The sequence below is a fragment of the Scyliorhinus torazame genome, chromosome 15 (genome assembly GCF_047496885.1).
Source record: "Scyliorhinus torazame isolate Kashiwa2021f chromosome 15, sScyTor2.1, whole genome shotgun sequence".
NCBI lineage: Eukaryota > Metazoa > Chordata > Chondrichthyes > Carcharhiniformes > Scyliorhinidae > Scyliorhinus > Scyliorhinus torazame.
Window position 1 is genome coordinate 147,051,923 of NC_092721.1, and position 20,173 is coordinate 147,072,095.

Sequence of the window (20,173 nt, forward strand, 5' to 3'; positions counted from 1 at the left end):
AGGCTTGATTTTATGCCTGGTCCCTGGGGCAATGTTTCAACAAATAAGTGCAAGAAGACATGAAGAAGGAGGAGGTTGTCCAAAAACCGAAAGAAAGCCGCCGTGAAGAAGGGGGTGAGTGAAGGTTCACCGGCGAGCGACTGGAAAGGTGGCGGAGGCTGGGTCACTGGGTGGGGCCGCACTGTTTAAGGCAGAAAAGGTGACCGAGGTGATGGTCGTAGAGTTTGAAAAGCAGTTCGCAAAGCACATGGAGGTGTTGAGGAAGGAGATGATGGCGGCGTTGAAGGTGTTGGTGGAGGAGGTGATTGACCCGGTGAAGGCGGCAATGTCTGAAGGGGGTGGAAGAGGCCTTGTCGCAACACAGCGATCAGCTCACCTCGATGGGTGAGGAGCTGGAGATCAAGGTGGTCAAGGCCAACAAAGGTCTGCGAGCGAAGGCAGAGGACCTGGAAAATAGATCTAGGTGGCAAAATCTGAGAAGCATGGGCCTGCCCGAGGTATGGAGAGCCCAAAGCTGATGGAGTATTTTGCCAAGGAGTTGATGGAGCTGTTGGGAGAGAGGGAGGATCCCTCCCGGTACAAACTAGATCGGGCTCATCGGTTGTTGAGGTCTATACCGAAGGCGAATGAGCCACCAAGGCAGCATGTTCTGGAGAACAAGTCTTTAGTACTATTGCCGGGATATTATCAGGACCCATAGCCTTTGCAGTATCCAGTGCCTTCAACCGTTTTGTGATATCACATGGAGTGAATTGTGTTGGCTGAAGACTGACATTTGTGATGCTGGGGACTTCTGGAGGAGGCTGAGATGGACCATCCACTCGCTGGCTGGAGATGGTTGCGGATGCCTCAGCCTTGACTTTTGTGCATATGTGCTGGGCTCCTCCATCATTGAAGATGGGGATATTTGTGGCGTCTCCTCCTCCAGTGAGTTGTTTAATAGTCCACCACCATTCATTGCTGGATTTGGCAAGACTGCAGAGCTTAGATCTGATGCGTTGGTTGTGCAATCGCTTAGCTCTGCCTATTACTTGCTGCTTATGCTGTTTGGCACACAAGTAGTCCTGTGTTGTAGCAATTTTCGGTCTGCCTGGTGTTGCTCATGGCAGGCTCTCCTGCACTCTTCATTGAACCAGGGTTGATCCCCTGGCTTGGTGGTAATGGTAGAGTGGGGAATATGCCGGGCCATGAAGTTGCAGATTGTGGTGTGGTACAATTTTGCTGCTGCTGATGGCCCACAGCGCCTCATGGATGCCCAATCTTGAGTTGCTAGATCAGTTTGAAGTCTATCCCATTTAGCATGGTGGGAGTGCCACACAACACGATGGAGGGTATCCTCAATGTGAAGACGGGACTTTGTCTCCACAAGGACTGTGCGGTGGTCACTTCTACCGATACTGTCATGGGCAGATGCATCTGCAACAGGCAGGTGGAGAGGATGAGGTCAAGTATGTTTTCCCTCTTGTTGGTTCCCTCACCACCTGATACAGTCCCATTCTAGCAGCTACGTCCTTTAGGACCTGGCCAGCTCGGTGTGTGGTGGTATTACTGAGCCACTCTTGGTGATGGAGATTGAAGTCCCCCACTCAGAGCATATTCTGCACTTTTGCCAGCCTCAGTACTTCCCCCAAGTGGTGTTCAACATGGAAGAGTACTGATTCATCAGCTGATGGTGGCTGGTACGTGGTAATCAGCTGGAGGTTTCCTTGCCCATGTTTAACCTGAAGCCATAAGACTTCATGGGGTCCAGAGTCGATGTTGAGGACTCCCAGGACAACTCCCTCCCGACTGTATACTACTGTGCCGCCACCTCTGCTTGGTCTGTCCTGCCAGTGAGACAGGACATACCCAGGAATGGTAATTGTGTTGTCTGGGATATTGTCTGTAAGGTATAATTGTGTAAGTATGAATATGTCAGGCTGTTGCTTAACTGGTCTGTGCAATAGCTCTCCCAGGTTTGGCACAAGGACCAGATGTTAGTAAGGAGGACTTTGCAGGGTCGACAGGGCAAGGTTTTCCATTGTTGTTTCTGATGCCTGGTTCGATACTGGGTGGTCCGTCTGCTTTCATTCCGTTTTTGTGTTTTTCTAGCGGTTGAATACAACTGAGTAGCTTGCTAGCCATTTCAAAGCGTATTTAAAAGTCAACTACATTGCTGTGGGTCTGAAGTCACATGTAGGCCAGAACAGGTAAGGATGGCAGATTTCCTTCCCTAAAGGACATGAGTGAACCAGATGGTTTTTTTTTTACGACAATCGACAATGGTTTCACAGTCACCATTATACTTTTAATTCCAGGGGCGGGATTCTCCGACACCCTGGTGTGAATCCCGCCCCCGCCATATCCCGAAGTCACCGCCACTAGAGATTCAGCGGGGGAGGGAATCGCACCCCACCGGTCGACGGGCCCACCCCTGCCGATTCTCCGACCCGCGATGGGCCGAAGTCCTACAGAGATGGAATGCCTGTCCCGCCAGCGTGGATTAAGCCACCTTTTGAACGGCGGGACAAGGTGGCACGGGCTGGCTCCGGGGTCCTGGAGGGGGCATGGGGTGATCTGGCCCCGGGGGGTGCCCCCACGGTGGCCTGGCTCGCGATCGGGGCCCACCGATCCGTGGGCGGGCCTGTGCCGTGGGGGCACTCTTTTTCTTCCGCCTTCGCCACAATATTCACTATGGCGGAGGCGGAAGAGAGCCCCTCCCCTGCGCATGCGCGGGGATGATGTCAGCAGTTGCTGACGCTCCCGCGCATGCGTGGACTTAGGCAGGCCAGTGAAGTCCTTTCGGCCCTGTCTGGCGTGGCGCCAAAAGCCTCCCCCCCCCCCCCCCCGGACATACAAATGACATAACCATCTTGTCTAGGTTCATCTTGATCGTCTAAACCCCCCCCGCCCCCCCCCCCCCCCCCCCCGCCAGGGAGAGCGGGAGTGCATCCCATCTCTGTAGGTCCTTTTTTACTTCCTCCGCCAGACTGGGCAGGTTCCACTTATGGATTTGTGTCCAGTCATGGGGTATCTCGATCCCCAGGTAGCGGAATTTGTTTTGGGCTCTTTTAAATGGTGAACCCTCGTGTGTATGTGGGTTTCACCCCCACAACCCAAAGGTGTGCAGGGTAGGTGGATTGGCTAAATTGCTCCTTAACTGGAAATAAAAAGAATTGGGTACTCTAAACTTTTTTTTTAAATGGTAGACCCTCCAGCTCTGGCCCTCCCCCACTCGGGTTCACCGTGAAAACCTCGCTTTTACACAGGTTGAGTTTGTTGTCCGAGAAGGCTCCGAACTCTCCCAGGAGCTACATGATTTCCTTCATGCCGCTTTGCGGGTCTGAGATGTAGAGGAGCAGGTCATCCACATGGAGCGAGACTCTGTGCTCTCTGCCCCCTCTTCAAATTCCCATCCAACCTCTTGCCACTCTCAGGGCGAACACCAGCGGCTCAATTGTCAGGGTGAACGAGAGCGGGGACAGCGGGCATCCCTGCCTTGTGCATCTGTGCAGCTGGAAGTATTTAGATCTGGTGGCGTGGTCCATATGCTCGCCCTGATCCAGCTCTCGTATCGTGCTCCCCTGTATCATAATATACACCAGTATATCATGGTGCAGACACACACACTGATGGACACACAACAAGACCAATCAACACACACAACACTGCAGCCAATCACCAGTTAGAGCACACTCACTATAAAGACAGGGGGCATCAGAGTTCCCGCTCATTCGAGATGCAGCTTCTCAGAAGGACAGAGCTTACAGCACAGATCTTCACCATGTGCTGAGTGCATAGACTGGTTCGGACAGGCATAGGTCTTTAGTTTAATCTAACATCGTGTTAACCCACAGTGAAAGTATGTTCAACAGTTTCTAACGTATAAAATAGTGCTGTACTATTTTAAGTGTTGGTGGCCTGTATGTGTTCCACGGATCCAGATTACCCAACACATCATGATACCAGGAGTTGAGGGATATTAGAACTTCTTAGACCTACCTGCAAGTGATCTACCTTCCACCAGCATACAACCATCCTGCAAAATGGACAGCGTCCGCCCGCCGCCGCCGCTCCGCATCACCGATAACCTGGGGGCCAACTGGAAGATATTCAAACAACGCTTCCAGCTCTACCTGGAAGCCACAGACTGGGAAGATGCCTCGGACACCAAGAAGATCGGTTTCTTCCTATCCACGGCCGGGGAACATGCCATCCACATTTTCAATTCTCTCACCTTTGCTGATGATGAAGATAAATCAAAATTCAAGATGGTCCTCCTCAAGTTTGACACTCTCGGCAACATAGAGGTGAATGAAAGTTTCAAGCGCTATGTATCCAACAGCATTTGCAGGGTAAGGATGAACCTTGCCAGTCCTTTCTCACCCACTTGCGCAGTCCTGTAATTATGGGCCAACCTCCGACTCCATGATACACGACCAGATTGTTTTCGGTGTTCAGTCGGACCCCCTATGCCAGCAGCTCCTCAAGGTAAAGCAGCTCACCCTAGCGACCGCCATCGAGACCTGCGTGCTACATGAACACGCCACTAGTCGGTATTCCCACATCCAAGAGGCTGAAACGGCGCGGCAAGGTCCCCACGAGGCAGAACGGGTCCAAGCAATCGAGCAACTCCAGGGCCTCAGCCTGGATGAGGGCGGCCATTACGCCCGCTTTTCGAACAAGGGGACGGCGACGTCGACGAATGCATTGCGCAGGCGCGCACCACGTACGGCTGCACCGTGCATGCGCGGTGGCGCAGCTAACGTACTGACGCTACAACGTGCGGCAACTGTGGCTCCGCCCACTTAAAGCGGCAATGCCCTGCCCAAATCCCGACAATGCCTGAGATGTGGCAAACTTGGCCACTATGCTGCTTTATGCAGATCAGCTCGGCCTGCCAATTCGTATCGCTCCGGCCAGCCTCGCAGCAATGTCCAGGCCATACAACCCACGGTCACCGAGTCCGATGCGGACCTACCCGATATTGACACTGAGGACCCGAAGGCACGTTTTCAAATCGGTATCGATACAAAAAACAGGGTGTTCCCGAAGCAAAGAATCCAGACTCTATCGGTATACAGCATCGATCCAGACGATGAGTGGTGTGCCATCCTTACGGTCAACCGGTCTCAAATACGATTCTGCCTGGACACTGGTGCCTCCGCCAATCTCATTGCGCGGTCTGACCTACAAAGCCTTCGTGTCAAACCAGCCAACCTCCCATCAGCCTGCCAGCTATTAGATTATAATGGCAATGCCATTGCTGCCAGCGGCTCATGCCAACATGAAGTGACACACAGGTCACGCAAAGCCATCCTTCCCTTTGAAATCGTGGGCTCCTCGAAAGCCTCCCTGCTTGGCGTGCAGGCATGCAAGCTGTTGAACCTAGTTCAGAGTTCACTCTCTCTCCTGCTGACACGTCTGCCTTTCAGGACACCGAATTCAGGGCACAGCTCGACGCCATTATCAACCAGTACCACAAAGTCTTCGAGGGCATGGGCACGCTCCCGTACACCTACAAGATTTTATTAAAACCGAATTCCACGCCTGTGGTGCACACACCTCGCAAGGTCCCAGCACCCCTTAAGGACCGCCTCAAGCAGCAGCTGCAGGACCTCCAGAACCAAGGAGTGATTTCCAAAGTCACGGAACCGACAGACTGGGTCAGTTCCATGGTATGTGTAAAAAAGCCTTCTGGCGAATTGAGAATTTGCATTGATCCCAAGGATCTAAATCCCAATATCATGAGGGAGCATTATCCAATTTCCAAGCGCGAAGAGCTCACATGTGAGATGGCTTGCGCCAAGGTCTTCACTAAACTCGACGCCTCAAAAGGATTCTGGCAAATCCAGCTCGATAAATCCAGCCGGAAACTTTGCACATTTAATACCCCCTTTGGCAGATATTGTTACAACAGGATGCCGTTCGGGATCATATCTGCATCAGAAGTGTTCCATAGGATTATGGAACAAATGATGGAAGGCATTGAAGGTGTTCGCGTCTATGTCGATGACATAATCATTTGGTCCACCACCCCGCAGGAGCATGTTAGTCGCCTCCAGCGCGTATTCAGACGTATACATGAGCATGGCCTCCACCTCAACAGGGCCAAATGCTCTTTTGGTCAGACGGAACTCAAGTTCCTCGGGGACCACATCTCCCAATTGGGTGTGCAGCCGGATGCGGACAAGGTAGCTGCCATCACAGCTATGAAAACACCAGAGGTCAAGAAGGCGGTCCTCCGATTTCTGGGCATGGTCAATTTTTTATGGAAATTTATCCGTAACCTCGCCTCTCGTACCACGGCACTCAGGAACCTGGTCAGGAAGACGACAGACTTCCAATGGCTCCCTGCCCACGAGCGCGAATGGAGAGAACTCAAAGCAAAACTGACCACGGCCCCGGTCTTAGCTTTCTTTGATCCAGCAAAGGAGACCAAAATTTCGACCGATGCCAGTCAATCCGGAATTGGGGCAGTGCTCCTTCAATGTGATGAGGCCTCATCATGGGCTCCCGTTGCATATGCGTCACGTACAATGACCCCCACGGAGCGGCGCTTCGCGCAGATAGAAAAGGAGTACCTGGGTCTTCTGACCGGCGTGGTTAAGTTTCACGATTATGTCAACGGACTTCCTCAATTCACCGTCGAGATCGACCATCGCCCGCTGGTCAATATAATACAGAATAACTTGAGCGATATGACGCCTCGCCTCCAGCATATTCTTCTCAAGCTCCGGCGATATGACTTCCAGCTGGTATACACCCCAGGCAAGGACCTCATCATTGCTGACGCTCTCTCCAGGGCAGTCAACACTCCATGTGACCCAGCGGGATTTGTCTGCCAGGTTGACGCCCATGTGTCATTCGCGGCCTCCAATCTACCTGCCACGGATGAACGCGTCGTCCAAATTCGCCGCGAGACGGCAGCTGACCCCTCGCTACAGCGTGTCATGCGCCACCTAATGGACGGGTGGCTCAAGGGCCAATGCCCTCAATTCTATAATGTCAGAGATGATGTGGCGGTAGTAGACGGGGTTCTTCTAAAACTGACCGCATTGTCATCCCACATAGCATGCGCCAGCTCGTCCTGGAACAACTACACGAGGGCCACCTTGGCGTGGAAAAGTGCCGCCGACAGGCCCGAGAGGCAGTGTACTGGCCCGGCATTAATGAGGACATAGCCAGCACAGTGCTCAACTGCCCCACTTGTCAGCGCTTCCAGCCGGCCCAACCACGTGAGACCCTGCAGCCCCATGAGTTGGTCATGTCACCATGGACCAAGGTGGGCATCAACCTGTTCCACGCGCTGGGTAGAAACTATGTCCTGATTGTGGACTACTTTTCGAATTACCCTGAGGTGATACGGTTGCACGACATCATCTCGTCTGCCGTCATTCGTGCATGTAAAGAAACATTTGCTCGACACGGCATCCCGCTCACGATTATGTCGGACAATGGCCCCTGCTTCGCCAGCCAGGAATGGTCCAACTTTGCCAGGCGGTACAATTTTGCCCATGTGACATCCAGTCCCCTGTACCCCCAATCCAACGGCAAGCGGAGAAGGGAGTACATATAGTCAAACGGCTCCTATGCAAGGCTGCCGTTGCTGGGTCCGATTTCATCCTTGCCTTGCTGGCCTATCGCTCCGCCCCTCTGTCCACTGGCCTGTCACCAGCCCAGTTACTCATGGGTCGTACCCTGAGGACGACGGTGCTGTCCATCCATGTCCCAGACCTCGACCACGTTCCAGTCCTTCGCCGGATGCAGCTGTCTCGTGCACAGCACAAGGCGGCTCATGACTCCCGTGCAGCTGATCTCCCTGCTCTGGCTCCAGATGACAACGTCCGCGTCCATCTTCCGGATGGGGGCTGGTCTGCAACCACTGTTGTCCTTCGGCAGGTGGCCCCCCGTTCGTTCCTGGTTCGTCTACTGGACGGCTCTATTCTGCGCCGCAATCGATGCGCCCTTCGTCTCGTTCCACGCTTGCCACGTGATCCTCCAGTGTCGCCTCACCCTCCTGCTGACCCTGCCACGGACTATGCAGAGCTCCCTGTCGCTCTGCATCCCCCTGACACTGACGCAGTCCAGCCCGATCCTGAACCAGCGGCTCTCGACCCACCCTTGAGGCGGTCAACCAGAATTCGTCGCCCACCTCAGAGACTTAATTTATGAACTTTGCGGACTTATGGACTCTCTGAATTGTTTCGTTGCTTTGTTTGATTGTTTCCCTGGTTTGTATATAGTGTTGATCGCGTTGTTCTTGTTACATACTGCTTCTCTGCACCAGGCACCTTCCCATGTAAATAGCTTAGTTCTCATGTACGTTGTCCTGTAAATATATCTTCGCACCGCACACGTAGTTAGGAACATTCTCCCCACACATTATTTATTGCCACACATATACATTCTTTTATAAAAGGGGGATGTCATAATATACACCAGTATATCATGGTGCAGATACACACACACTGATGGACACACAGCAAAGCCAATCAACACACACAACACCGCAGCCAATCACCAGTTAGAGCACACTCACTATAAAGACAGGGAGCATCAGAGTTCCTGCTCATTCGGGATGCAGCCCTCTACAAGGACAGAGCTTACAGCTTACAGCACAGATCCTCACCATGTGCTGAGTGCATAGACTGGTTCGGACAGGCATAGGTCTTTAGTTTAATCTAACATTGTGTTAACCCACAATGAAAGTATGTTCACCAGTTTCTAACTTAATAAAGTAGTGTTGCACTATTTTACGTGTTGGTGGCCTATATGTGTTCCACGGATCCACGTCAACATAAACCCGCACACCGTCAATGCCCTCTAGCATTTGCTCCATTATTCGATAAAAGATTTCGGAGGCCGAAACAATACCAAACGGCATGCGGTTGTAGCAATATCTGCCGAAGGGTGTATTAAACGTGCAGAGCTTCCTGCTGGACTCGTCCAGTTGTATCTGCCAGAAGCCACGTGATGCATCCAGCTTTGTAAAGAATTTGGCATGTACCATCTCCTGTGGTCAGCTCCTCCCGCTTCGGGATCGGGTAGTGTTCCCTCATAATGTTCCGGTTCAGATCCTTGGGATCGATACAAATGCACAGTTCTCCAGAGGGCTTCTTGACACAAACCATCGAGCTGACCCAGTCAGTTGGTTCCGTCACCTTGGATATTATTCCCTGATTTTGGAGCTCCTGCAGCTGCGCCTTTTGATGGTCTTTTAGGGTTGCCGGCACCCGGCATGTCGCATGGATGACAGGCGTGGCATCGAGCCTGAGCAGAATTTTATAGCGGTAGGGCAGTGTACCCATCCCACTGAACACATCCAGGTATTGCAATAGTAACTCCTCAATGTCGCCTGAAGAGTGCTGTTGGCAGTGAACTTTCGAAGGTAAATTACTTAAAAGCAGTAACCACTCCTGGTATCATATCGTGTTATTCACACTGGGGTAACACGGACTGCAACACCATGCAGTTAAATGATCAAGCATACACCAAACGTAGGCGTTGGTTCAATAAGATTTATTGAACTTCAGTAACGAAGCACACAGCTGCCTGTGAGTTGACTCTCTACTACTCGAAGTAAACTAACATTAACTATCTAGACCAGGCTAGCTCTGATCCACGTGTAGAAGGTGTTGAATGATTTGTACACCCTGACTGTCACTACAGTTGTCACCAATGGAAAAGGCAGCGTGCTGATGCCTTGTGTGTTTTATAGTTGGAAGCCCCCCTCTTGTGTTCTGTCTGGTGATTGGTCGTGTTCTGTTCTGTATATTGATTGGCTCACCTGGGTGTCTGTCACTGCCTGCTTTTACCTCATGATGTGCATATTATGACAGTCACGAAGGCAGAAACTGAGGATTGTGGGTATGCCTGAGGGGGTGGAGGACCCTGGAGGCCTACAGAGTACTTCACCGACATACTGACAAAGTTGAGGGGGCGGACCCCTCTCAATATGAATTGGCATGATCCACCTGTCGCTGCAGCCAAAACTGAGAACGAATGAATCGCCGAGAGCAGCAATCGTCTGTTTTCACAATTTTTCAAGTGAAGGAGAAGGTGCTGAGGTGGGCGAAGCAGAAGCGGGAGGTGGATGGCAACGGTATACGTATATACCAGCATCTGACGACGGAGCTGGCGAGGAGACGGGCGGCCTTCGGTCGACCTAAGGCAATGCTGTATAAATGCAATGTGTGGCTTGGTGTGGCGTACCTGGCGAAGCTGAGGGCTATGCACAACGGCAGGGACTGCTACTTTAAGATGACGGTCGAGGCGGAGATATTCTTGAAGGCAAAAGGTCTGGGACTGGACTGAATTTGGACTTTGACAGTATTTCACTGTTTTTTCTTTATGCTGTTCTTTTCCTTTTTTCTTATTGTTAACTGTTTTGTATAATAGATGTTTGGGCTGGGGTGGTTTGGGAAGGACAGTTGGGAGTGATGGTTGATTGGATTTTGGGGTTTGTTTGGATGTGGGGTGTTGGGAATTTGGAAGAGGTGGCTATGGGGAGATTTGGAGCTGGTGTTTTTTTTCAATGTGGCGGAGGGGGCCGCCACGCTACCAAAAGCAATTTTGGCTGGTGAACGAAAGCGAGGTGGAGGGAGTGGCCACGGTCGTTGGAACCTGTATGGGCAGGTTTGGATGGGCCTGAGAGGTTTGAATCTTGGGGGGGATGGGGATGATACTGGGTGAGGTGTTTTCAAGAGCTAGTGGTGGAGGGGGTCTCTGAGAAGGGGTAGGAGGGTGATGGTGATTAAGGCCGGGGCTGGGTCTCACATGCTAGGTGGGGCCTGGGGGGATGGTCATGGCGGGTATGAAAGGCGGTGGGGGGGGGGGGGGTTGAGAGACCTCCGTCAGAGTGGTGACGTGGAACGTGCGAGGGTTGGGGGACCGGTGAAGAGAGAGCAAGCTTTCTTGCACTTAAAGGGCGTGGCGCTGTTTTAGAGGTGAAAATATTCACACGAAGGCCTGAGGATGAGTAAAGAAGCAGTTTATTATATCAGAATTCTGAGAGAAAGGCCTGAGGCTCTGCAGCCTATTGACAGCACTCTTTCTCACTTGAGCTAAGGCTCACATGGGTTAATATACAGATTCAAGGGGTGGAATTAGTTGTATTCTCATTTACATACAATCAATCAACTATATTCGCGTCACAATTCATTACATGCAGTCAATCAATTTTCTTAGCATTCCAGTTATCACATATATGGTTAAAGTGGGTGTTGTCTTACCCGCCCCTAACTTCATACAGAAGTCATTCAAAACTAACATAAGGATATGTCCTGTCTACAGCTGGGGGCCTTGATCTATTATGGATACATTGCATTCCTTGTTCTGTGAAGCTGTTATCAGCAGCTGTTGAGATACTCCCTATAAGTACCCACGAATGGTTCGCATGAGGTAGTTTACACAGTTTGTAACTTATTAGTCAGGAAAGTGGCTAGTTTGGCCATTTTGTGTCTTTAGTATTGCTTTAATAGCTAACAGCCATTTTGTGTCCTTTTTGATATTAACAAGCATTGTGTATACACTATCTATTTCTACAAATTGCCTCTTCTAAACAGGCATCTAAGCCAATGAGTACCTTTTGTCTCATCAGAACTATTCAAAAGTAATATAGGAGCCCAAATGTAATTACAGAGCCACCTATAATTTCTATCATAGTCCAGTATCAGAAAATGTCCCCCAACACGCTGTTACAGGAGATGAGGCTGAGGAAGGGCTGGATGAACCAGGTGTTCCATTCAGGCTTTGACAGTAGGGTCCCGGGGGTGGGGGTGGGGCAATTCTGGTGGGTAAACAGGTGAGGTTCCAAATGGTGGTGGCAGACCAGGGCACAGGTACATGATAGTGACGGGGGCATTGGGAGTGAGGTTGGTGGTGCTGGTTAGCTCGTATGCCCCAAATTGGGACGACACTGGGTTTGTGAGGAAATTGCTAGGGGCCATACCAGATTTGGATACTCACCAGTTGATATTGGGGGAGTATTGGAATATGGTGTTGGACCCAAAGATGGTCAGGTCCCAGCCGCGCCAGCTGGTCCCTTCAGGGGTCGCCGGGTTCATGAATGAGATGGGAGTTGTGGATCCTTGGAGGTTTTTACGTCCGCAGGATAAGGAGTATTCGTTCTTTTCACCAGTGCAGAATGTGTACTCACGGATCAATTTTTTAGTGGTGAGGAAGGAGCTGGGGTGAAGAAGGCAGAGTACTCGGCCATTGTGATAATGGACCATGCTCTGCCCTGGGTGGAGGTGGTCTTGGAGAAGGGTCCAGCTCAGAGGCCGACATGGAGGCTAGATGTGGGTTTGATGGCAGACCTGGATTTTTGCATCAAGTTGGGGAGGGTGATTGAGGAGTATGTAGTGTTTAACCGAACTTCTCGCAGTCGGGGGTTTGGAAGGCATTGAAGGCGGTAGTGAGGGGCAAGATCATTTCAATCAAGGCAAAGATGGATAGGAAGGCGCAGGAGGAATGGCAGCGGTTGATAGAGGGGATTTCGGAGGGAGATGGAAGATAAGAAGAGGATCGGAGCAGGTAAGGAAGAAGGAGTTGCGGTAAAGTTTGATCTTCTATCCACGGGGAGTACAGTTCCGCAGTTGAGGTGAGTGAGGGGGGTTGTGTATGAGTATGGTGAGAAGGCCAGTTGATTGCTGCTGGGCCAGCTCTGCTGGCAGGCAGCAGCGAGGGAGATTGTGCGGATTAGGGATGGAACAGGCGGGATGGTGGTGGTGCTGGAGCAGGTAAATAAGTTGTTTGAGGACTTTTATGGGGCTTTTATAAGTCAGAGCCACCGAAGGATGAATGGGAGATGAGGGAATTTCTGGAGCGACTGGAATGTCCAGAGGTGGGAGAGAAGGAAAAGGCCAGATTGGAGGAACCAATGGGGGTGGAAGAAGTGCTGGGAGCGATAGGAAGATGTAGTCGATCAAAGCTGGAAGTAGGAGAGGTAGTCGGGGCGGGAGTCCGCCGCCTGGGGGACTGGAGGGTGCGGGAAACGCGGGCACGTGGCTGGCCTAGAAAAGGGGGGGGGGGGGAGTAGCCCCCCGATCCGGCTGATAACTTGGAATGTGAGGGGCCTGAACGGGACGGTCAAGAAGGCCCGGGTGTTCGCGCACTTAAAGGGACTGAAGGCAGACGTGGTTATGCTCCAGGAGACACATCTGAAGGTGGCAGATCAGGTTAGGCTGAGAAAGGGATGGGTAGGGCAGGTCTTTCATTCAGGGCTGGATGCGAAGAACAGAGGGGTTACAATACTGGTGGGGAAGCGGGTGTCGTTCGAGGCACTGAATATTGTAGTGGATAATGGAGGTCGATATGTGATGGTGAGTGGTAGGTTGCAGGGGGTGCGGGTGGGTACTGGTTAACGTATATGCCCCGAATTGGGATGATGCCGGATTTATGAAACGCATGCTGGGTCGGATTCCGGATCTGGAGGTAGGAAGCTTGATAATGGGTGGGGGGACTTCAACACGGTGCTGGACCCAGCACTGGACCGTTCTAGGTCCAGGACGGGTAAGAGGCCGGCTGCGGCCAAGGTGCTTAGGGGGTTTATGGACCAGATGGGGGAGTGGATCCATGGAGGTTTGCCAGGCCCCAGGCCGCAGGCCAGGGAATTTTCCTTCTTTTCCCACGTCCATAGAGCCTACTCCCGGATAGACGTTTTCATTTTGAGTAGGGCGCTAATCCCGAAAGTGGAGGGAATGGAATATTCGGCCATAGCCATCTCGGACCACACCCCGCATTGGGTGGAGCTGGAGTTGGGGAGGAGAGGGACCAGCGCCCGCCGTGGCGCCTCGATGCGGGACTGTTGGCGGATGAGGGGGTGTGCAGGCGGGTGTGGAGGTGTATTGAAAGATACTTGGAGGCCAACAACAACGGGGAGGTGCAGGTGGGGGTAGTTTGGGAGGCGTTGAAGGTGGTGGTCAGGGGAGAGCTCATCTCCATTAGGGCCCACAGGGGGAAGAGAGAGGGGAGGGAGAGGTTGGTGGGGGAGATTTTAAGGGTGGACAGGAGGTATGCAGAGGCCCCTGAGGAGGGGCTACTTAGGGAGCGACGGAACCTCCAGACGGAATTCGACCTGTTGACCACGGGAAAAGCAGAGGCACAGTGGAGGAAAGCACAGGGGGCGGCGTATGAGTATGGGGAGAAGGCGAGTCGGATGCTGGCACATCAGCTTCGTAAGAAGGAGGCAGCGAGGGATAGAGGGGGGAATACGGTGTGGAGCGCGATGAGAATAAACAAGGTATTTAGGGACTTCTATGGGGATCTGTACAGGTCTGAGCCCCCAGCGGGGGAGGAGGGGATGCAACGATTCCTGGATCAGCTGAGGTTCCCGAGGGTGGAGGAGGAGCAGGTGGCTGGTTTGGAGGCGCCGATTGGTCTGGAGGAGCTGGTTAAAGGATTGGGGAGCATGCAGGCGGGGAAGGCCCTGGGGTCAGATGGGTACCCGGTTGAATTTTACAGGAAATACGTGGACCTGCTGGGCCCGTTGCTAGTGAGGACTTTTAATAAGGCGAGGGAGGAAGGGACCTTGCCCCCGACAATGTCCAGGGCGCTGATTTCTTTGATCTTGAAGCGGGACAACGATCCATTGCAATGTGGGTCGTATAGACCGATCTCGCTCCTCAATGTTGACACTAAGTTGCTGGCGAAGATGCTGGCTACGAGAATTGAGGACTGTGTCCCGGGGGTGATTCATGAGGACCAGACGGGATTTGTGAAGGGTAGACAGCTAAATACAAATGTGCGGAGGCTCCTCAATGTGATTATGATGCCTTCGGTGGAGGGGGAAGCTGAGGTAGTGGCAGCTATGGACGCGGAGAAGGCCTTTGATCGGGTGGAGTGGGAGTATCTTTGGGAAGTGTTGCGGAGGTTTGGTTTCGGGGAGGGGTTCATCAGTTGGGTCAGGCTGCTCTATAAAGCCACGGTGGTGAGTGTGGCTACGAACCGGCGGAAGTCAGAGTACTTTCGGCTGTACCGGGGGACGAGGCAGGGGTGCCCCCTATCCCCCTTGTTGTTTGCACTGGCAATTGAGCCGCTGGCCATGTCACTGAGGGAATCTAGGAAATGGAGGGGATTGGTCCCCGGGGGGGGGGGGTTCACCGCGTTGTATGCCGATGACCTGTTGCTGTATGTTGCGGATCCAGTGGAGGGGATGGCGGGGGTCATGCGGATCCTTAGGGAGTTTGGGGACTTTTCGGGGTATAAACTCAACGTAGGGAAGAGTGAGCTCTTTGTGGTGCATTCAGGGGACCAGGGAAGGGGGATAGACGAGCTACCGCTGAAGAGGGCGGAAAGGAGCTTTCGGTACCTGGGGATCCAAGTAGCTAGGAGTTGAGGGGCCCTGCACAAGCTCAATTTGACGCAGTTGGTAGAGCAGATGGAGGAGGATTTTAAAAGATGGGATATGCTGCCACTCTCACTAGCGGGTAGGGTGCAGTCGGTCAAAATGACTGTCCTCCCGAGGTTCTTCTTTGTGTTCCAGTGCCTTCCCATTTTGATCCCCAAGGCCTTTTTCAAACTGGTAAGCAGGAGCATCATGGGATTTGTGTGGGCGAATAAGACCCCGAGGGTGAAGAGTGTGATTCTGGAGCGTAGCAGGGACAGGGTGGGGGGGCTGGCGCTGCCGAATTTGTGCGGCTATTATTGGGCAGCCAATGTGGCGATGATCTGTAAGTGGGTAATGGAGGGAGAGGGGGCGGCGTAGAAGAGGCTAGAGATGGCGTCCTGTGTGGGCACGCGCCTGAGGGCACTGGTGACGGCACCGCTGCCGCTCTCGCCGACAAGGTACACCACGGGTCCGGTGGTGGCGGCGACGCTGAAGATCTGGGGGCAGTGGAGGCGACATGGGCGAGGTGGGAGCCTCGGTTTGGTCACCGATTCGGGAGAATTATCGGTTTGTCCCGGGAAGGATGGATGGGGGGTTTCGGAGCTGGCATCGGGCAGGGATTAGAAGAATGGGGGACCTGTTCATCAATGGGACGTTTGCGAGCCTAGGGGCGCTGGAGGAGAAGTTTGGGCTACCCCCGGGAAACGCTTTCAGGTACATGCAAGTGAGGGCGTTTGTGAGGCGGCAGGTGAGGGAATTCCCGCTGCTCCCGGCACGGGATTTAGGACAGGGTGATTTCGGGTGTATGGGTTGGAGAAGGCAAGGTTTCGGCCATTTACCAGGAGCTGAAGGAAGCGGAGGAGGCGTTGGTGGAGGAGTTAAAGGGCAAGTGGGAGGAGGAGCTTGGGGAGGAGATAGATGAGGGTCTCTGGGTTGATGCCCTGAGTAGGGTTAATTATTTCTCCTCTTGCGCCAGGCTCGGCCTAATACAGTTGAAAGTTACAGAGCGCATATGACAGGGGCGAGGTTGAGTAGGTTCTTTGGGGTGGAGAACAGATATGGGAGGTGGTCGGGGAGCCCGGCAAATCACGTCCATATGTTCTGGTCGTGCCCGGTGCTGGATGGGTTTTGGAGGGGTGTTGCGAGGACTATGTCCAAGGTGGTGAACGCCCAGGTCAAGCCGAGCTGCGGATTGGCATTATTTGGGATATTGGACGAGCCAGGAGTGCAGGAGGCGAAAGAGGCCGGTATTCTGGCCTTTGCGTCCCTGGTAGCCCGGCGGAGGATTTTGCTACGATGGAAAGATGCGAAGCCCCCTAGTGTGGAAGCTTGGATCAATGACATGGCAGGGTTCATTAAGCTGGAGAGGATAAAGTTTGCCTTGCGAGGGTTTGTGCAAGGGTTCTCCAGGCGGTGGCAACCGTTCCTAGACTATCTCGCAGAGGTCAGCAGCAGCAGCTCAGGGGTGGGGAGAGGGGGGGGGGGGGGGGTGGGTTTCTTTTGGGGTGGCATTTGGGTGAAGGTGTTTTTTCCCCCCTATTTTGTGCTTTTAAATGTTATATGGGGGGTTATTGTATATGGGGGAAATGCAATGTATAATTTCTGATTGTTGTGTTTTTGCTTATTCTTTCTTGTTGGGGGGGGTTTGTTGAAAATTTGAATAAATATATATATATTTTTTAAAGTGGGAAGAATCGGGGGTTTTAGCCAGGGAGGATGAATGGGAGATTCTGGGGACGGGAAGAGAAAGAAGTGAAAGTGTTGAAGGGTTTGTTTTTGGAGGGGCGGTTCGCAAGCTTGGAGGAGCTGGGGGTGAAGTAGGGGCTCCAGCGCAAGGAGGGTTTCAGGTATATGCAGATGCGGACTTTCGCAAGAAAAGTCTTCCCGAATTTTCTGGTGGCACCGTCCTCCTCGTTGTTGGAGGAGGTGCTGTCAGTGAGAGGGCTGAAGAGTGAGGTCATTTCGGCGATCTATTTTTTTTGATAAATTTAGACTACCCAATTCTTTTTTCCAATTCAGGAGCAATCTAGCATGGCCAATCCACCTATCCTGCACATTGTTTTGGAGTGTGGGGGTGAGACCTACGCAGACGTGAGGAGAATGTGCAAACTCCATACAGTGACCCGGGGCCGGGATCGAACCCGGGTCCTCGGTGTCGTGAGGCAGCAGTGCTAACCACTGCATCACTATGCTGCACCCGTTTCGGCGATCTAGGATAGGATCATGGAGGAGGACAAGGAGTCTATGGAAGGGATAAGGCCAAGGGAAGTCGGGGATGGTGTTGGAGGAAGAATTATGGTGCCAAGTGCTGCAAAGGGTCAATGCCTCGACCTCCTGTGCGAGGCTGGGGTTGATTCGGATAAAAGTGGTGCACAGGGCGCACTTAACAAAGGCAAGGATGAACTGGTTGTTTGAGGGAGTGGAGGATAGTTGCGAGCAGTGTGGGAGGGGACCAGCCAATCACACCCATATGGTCCTGCCCCAAGTTAATGAAAATTTGAGGGTCGTTTTTCAGCATCATGTCTGAGGTTCTGCATGTGGATTTGGAGCCAGGCCCCCTGGAGGACATATTCGGGATGTCAGACCTGCCAGAGTTGCAGACGAGCACGGGACAGATGTTTTAACCTTCGCCTCGTTGGTCACTCACAGGCAGATCCTGTTGGGGTGGTGGTCAGCTTCTCCCTCGTGTGCCTTGGCCTGGCTGGGAGAATCTAATGGAGTTCCTGTATTTGGAGGTGGTGAAATTTGCTCTGAGAGGGGGCCCCACCAGAGATGGGCCTTGTTTGTCTTAAATTTTGGGGACCTGGTTGCCTTCAAGAGATGGGGTTGGGGGTTGGGTTTATTTGTTGTTAAAATGTTGAGATTTTTATAAAAATATATATATATTTTTTAAAGTATTATTCGTCAGTTCAATCAATTACAGAAAGTGTCACTTCCATGAGCTGAAACAGAAATAGAACTAATCATGCAAGAGAGATTGACATTTGTGTAAACAGAACTGAAGGCTTGCTTGCTAAGTTTGTGAAAGGTGAGTGTAATCTCTGTAAATTGTTTGCCATCTTCCCAATAAAACAAAGAGTTAAATGGTTGGTGGCAATATATTGCAGGTTTATGGATATGCTGGAAGTTAACAAGTTACACTTAGTAATTTCAGCACAATGGGGCAACCAGTTGGGCAATTACAATCTGCCATCTGCCATGTCAAGTCCCATCATATTTATCTCTCGTCTCTGGAAAGTAACCAGAAATCAGATTTAAAATAATTTGCTAAAGGACTCTAGGGAAAAGGAAAAACATTTCACGCAAAAGGTGGGATTTACCGGCTGTTCACACCTGCAGGATATTCCGGTCCCACGACTGCGCGCGGGTTTCCCGGCAACAAGGGGTGCAGTCAAGGGGAAACCCCGTTGACAAAGGCAGGACTAGAAAATCCCACTGGCGGGTTGACTCTGCCGCCAAAAAACCCGCAATGAGTTGGTGGGTAAACTCGGCCAAAGGGCTAAGGTCCAAAAGGACGGTGAAAAATATTTCCAAAGGAATTTTCAAAAAGAAATTGGACATTTACTTCAATAGGACGAAGGACTAATTTGCAAGGTGATAAGGAATGGCTGGGTTACGGGACTAAATTGGACTGCTCTATTGAAGAGGTGGCACAAGCACAATTGGTTGAATGGCCTCCTGTTTCAGAAGATTCTATGATTCAACAAGTCAATTATTTTATTTACTTTTAGAGTATAGCTGAGGGATACAAGTGATAATGGTCAACGTTACCACCATTTGAAAACAAAAGCAGTTTTAAGGGATTTATATTGTATTGTTAAATATTAGGAGGTGGGCTTTAAGTGGGTTTCCTGCTTCCGTGTAAGGAAGGGTAAACATACAGTTAGATTCATGCTAGACAAAGGTGTTTGTATGGGGGGTTGCTCAATTCAAACTGTGCTGCTATTATGCTTAGAGGGGGTTGTGTGTGAAAAGGAAACAAGCTTGCAGAAGACTAAAGTCATTGCTGATCAACCGGGGCACCTTTAAGGTAGGAAGGCTTTTTGAGTATATTTGACTTAATAGTTTTTGCTGGATATTAGCAGTTAAAGATCAGAAGCCAAGGCCCCAGGTTCGATCCTGGCCCTAGGTCACTACCCATGTGGAGTTTGCACATTCTCCCAGTGCTTGCGTGGGTTTCACCCCCACAACCTCTCCCCATGTTTGCGTGGGTTTCGCCCCCACAACCTAAAGATGTGCAGGTTAGGTGGATTGGCCAGGCTTAATTTGCCCCTTAACTGGAAAAAATTAATTGGGTACTCTAAATTTTTAAAAAAGATAGGAAGCCAGGGATTGAACATGTCTCAGCTCTGCTAGAAGAAAAGCTGGACTGGACAAGGGAGCTGCAAAAAAAGGCTGACACCCCGAAGAACTAGATAAAATCCAGATAACCTAAACAGTACACTGTTTAACTTCTTGGCCCTTAACTTCAGTCTTCTGAAGTAATATTTCTGGCAACTGAAATGTTCTAAGTTAAACAGACAGCTGCAGTAACCAGATTTAAAATGGGAAAGCAGACTTCAAAGGTAAATCAAAGGTTTGGTGCCATCTTAATGCAGTCTGGGAATCAATAGTTAAAGCAATTGTGAAGACTTTGTACAACAGTCCAGACAAAGGAATCCGGAAGAGGGAGGTGTAAAATCTGGAAGTGAAACCTTGATGGAAGCAACTGAGGGAAAGCATTATTTTAAAGGGGATTTGAAAGTGCGCCTTTTTGAATGTGGAATTTGAAATCACTCATGTGGAAGCCAGACTTCAGAGGCTCACGGTAAAAGAATCATCTGGGGCGATTTCGAGGAGGAATCCACGAGTATGTCTGACCAC

At 51.5% G+C, this 20,173-nt stretch overlaps 1 long non-coding RNA gene across 1 annotated transcript in view; it reads left to right on the top strand.

The window, feature by feature from the left end:
• Positions 1-20,173, top strand: part of LOC140391883 (uncharacterized) — a 265,622-nt gene that overhangs the window by 214,102 nt on the left and 31,347 nt on the right. The window lies entirely within an intron of this gene.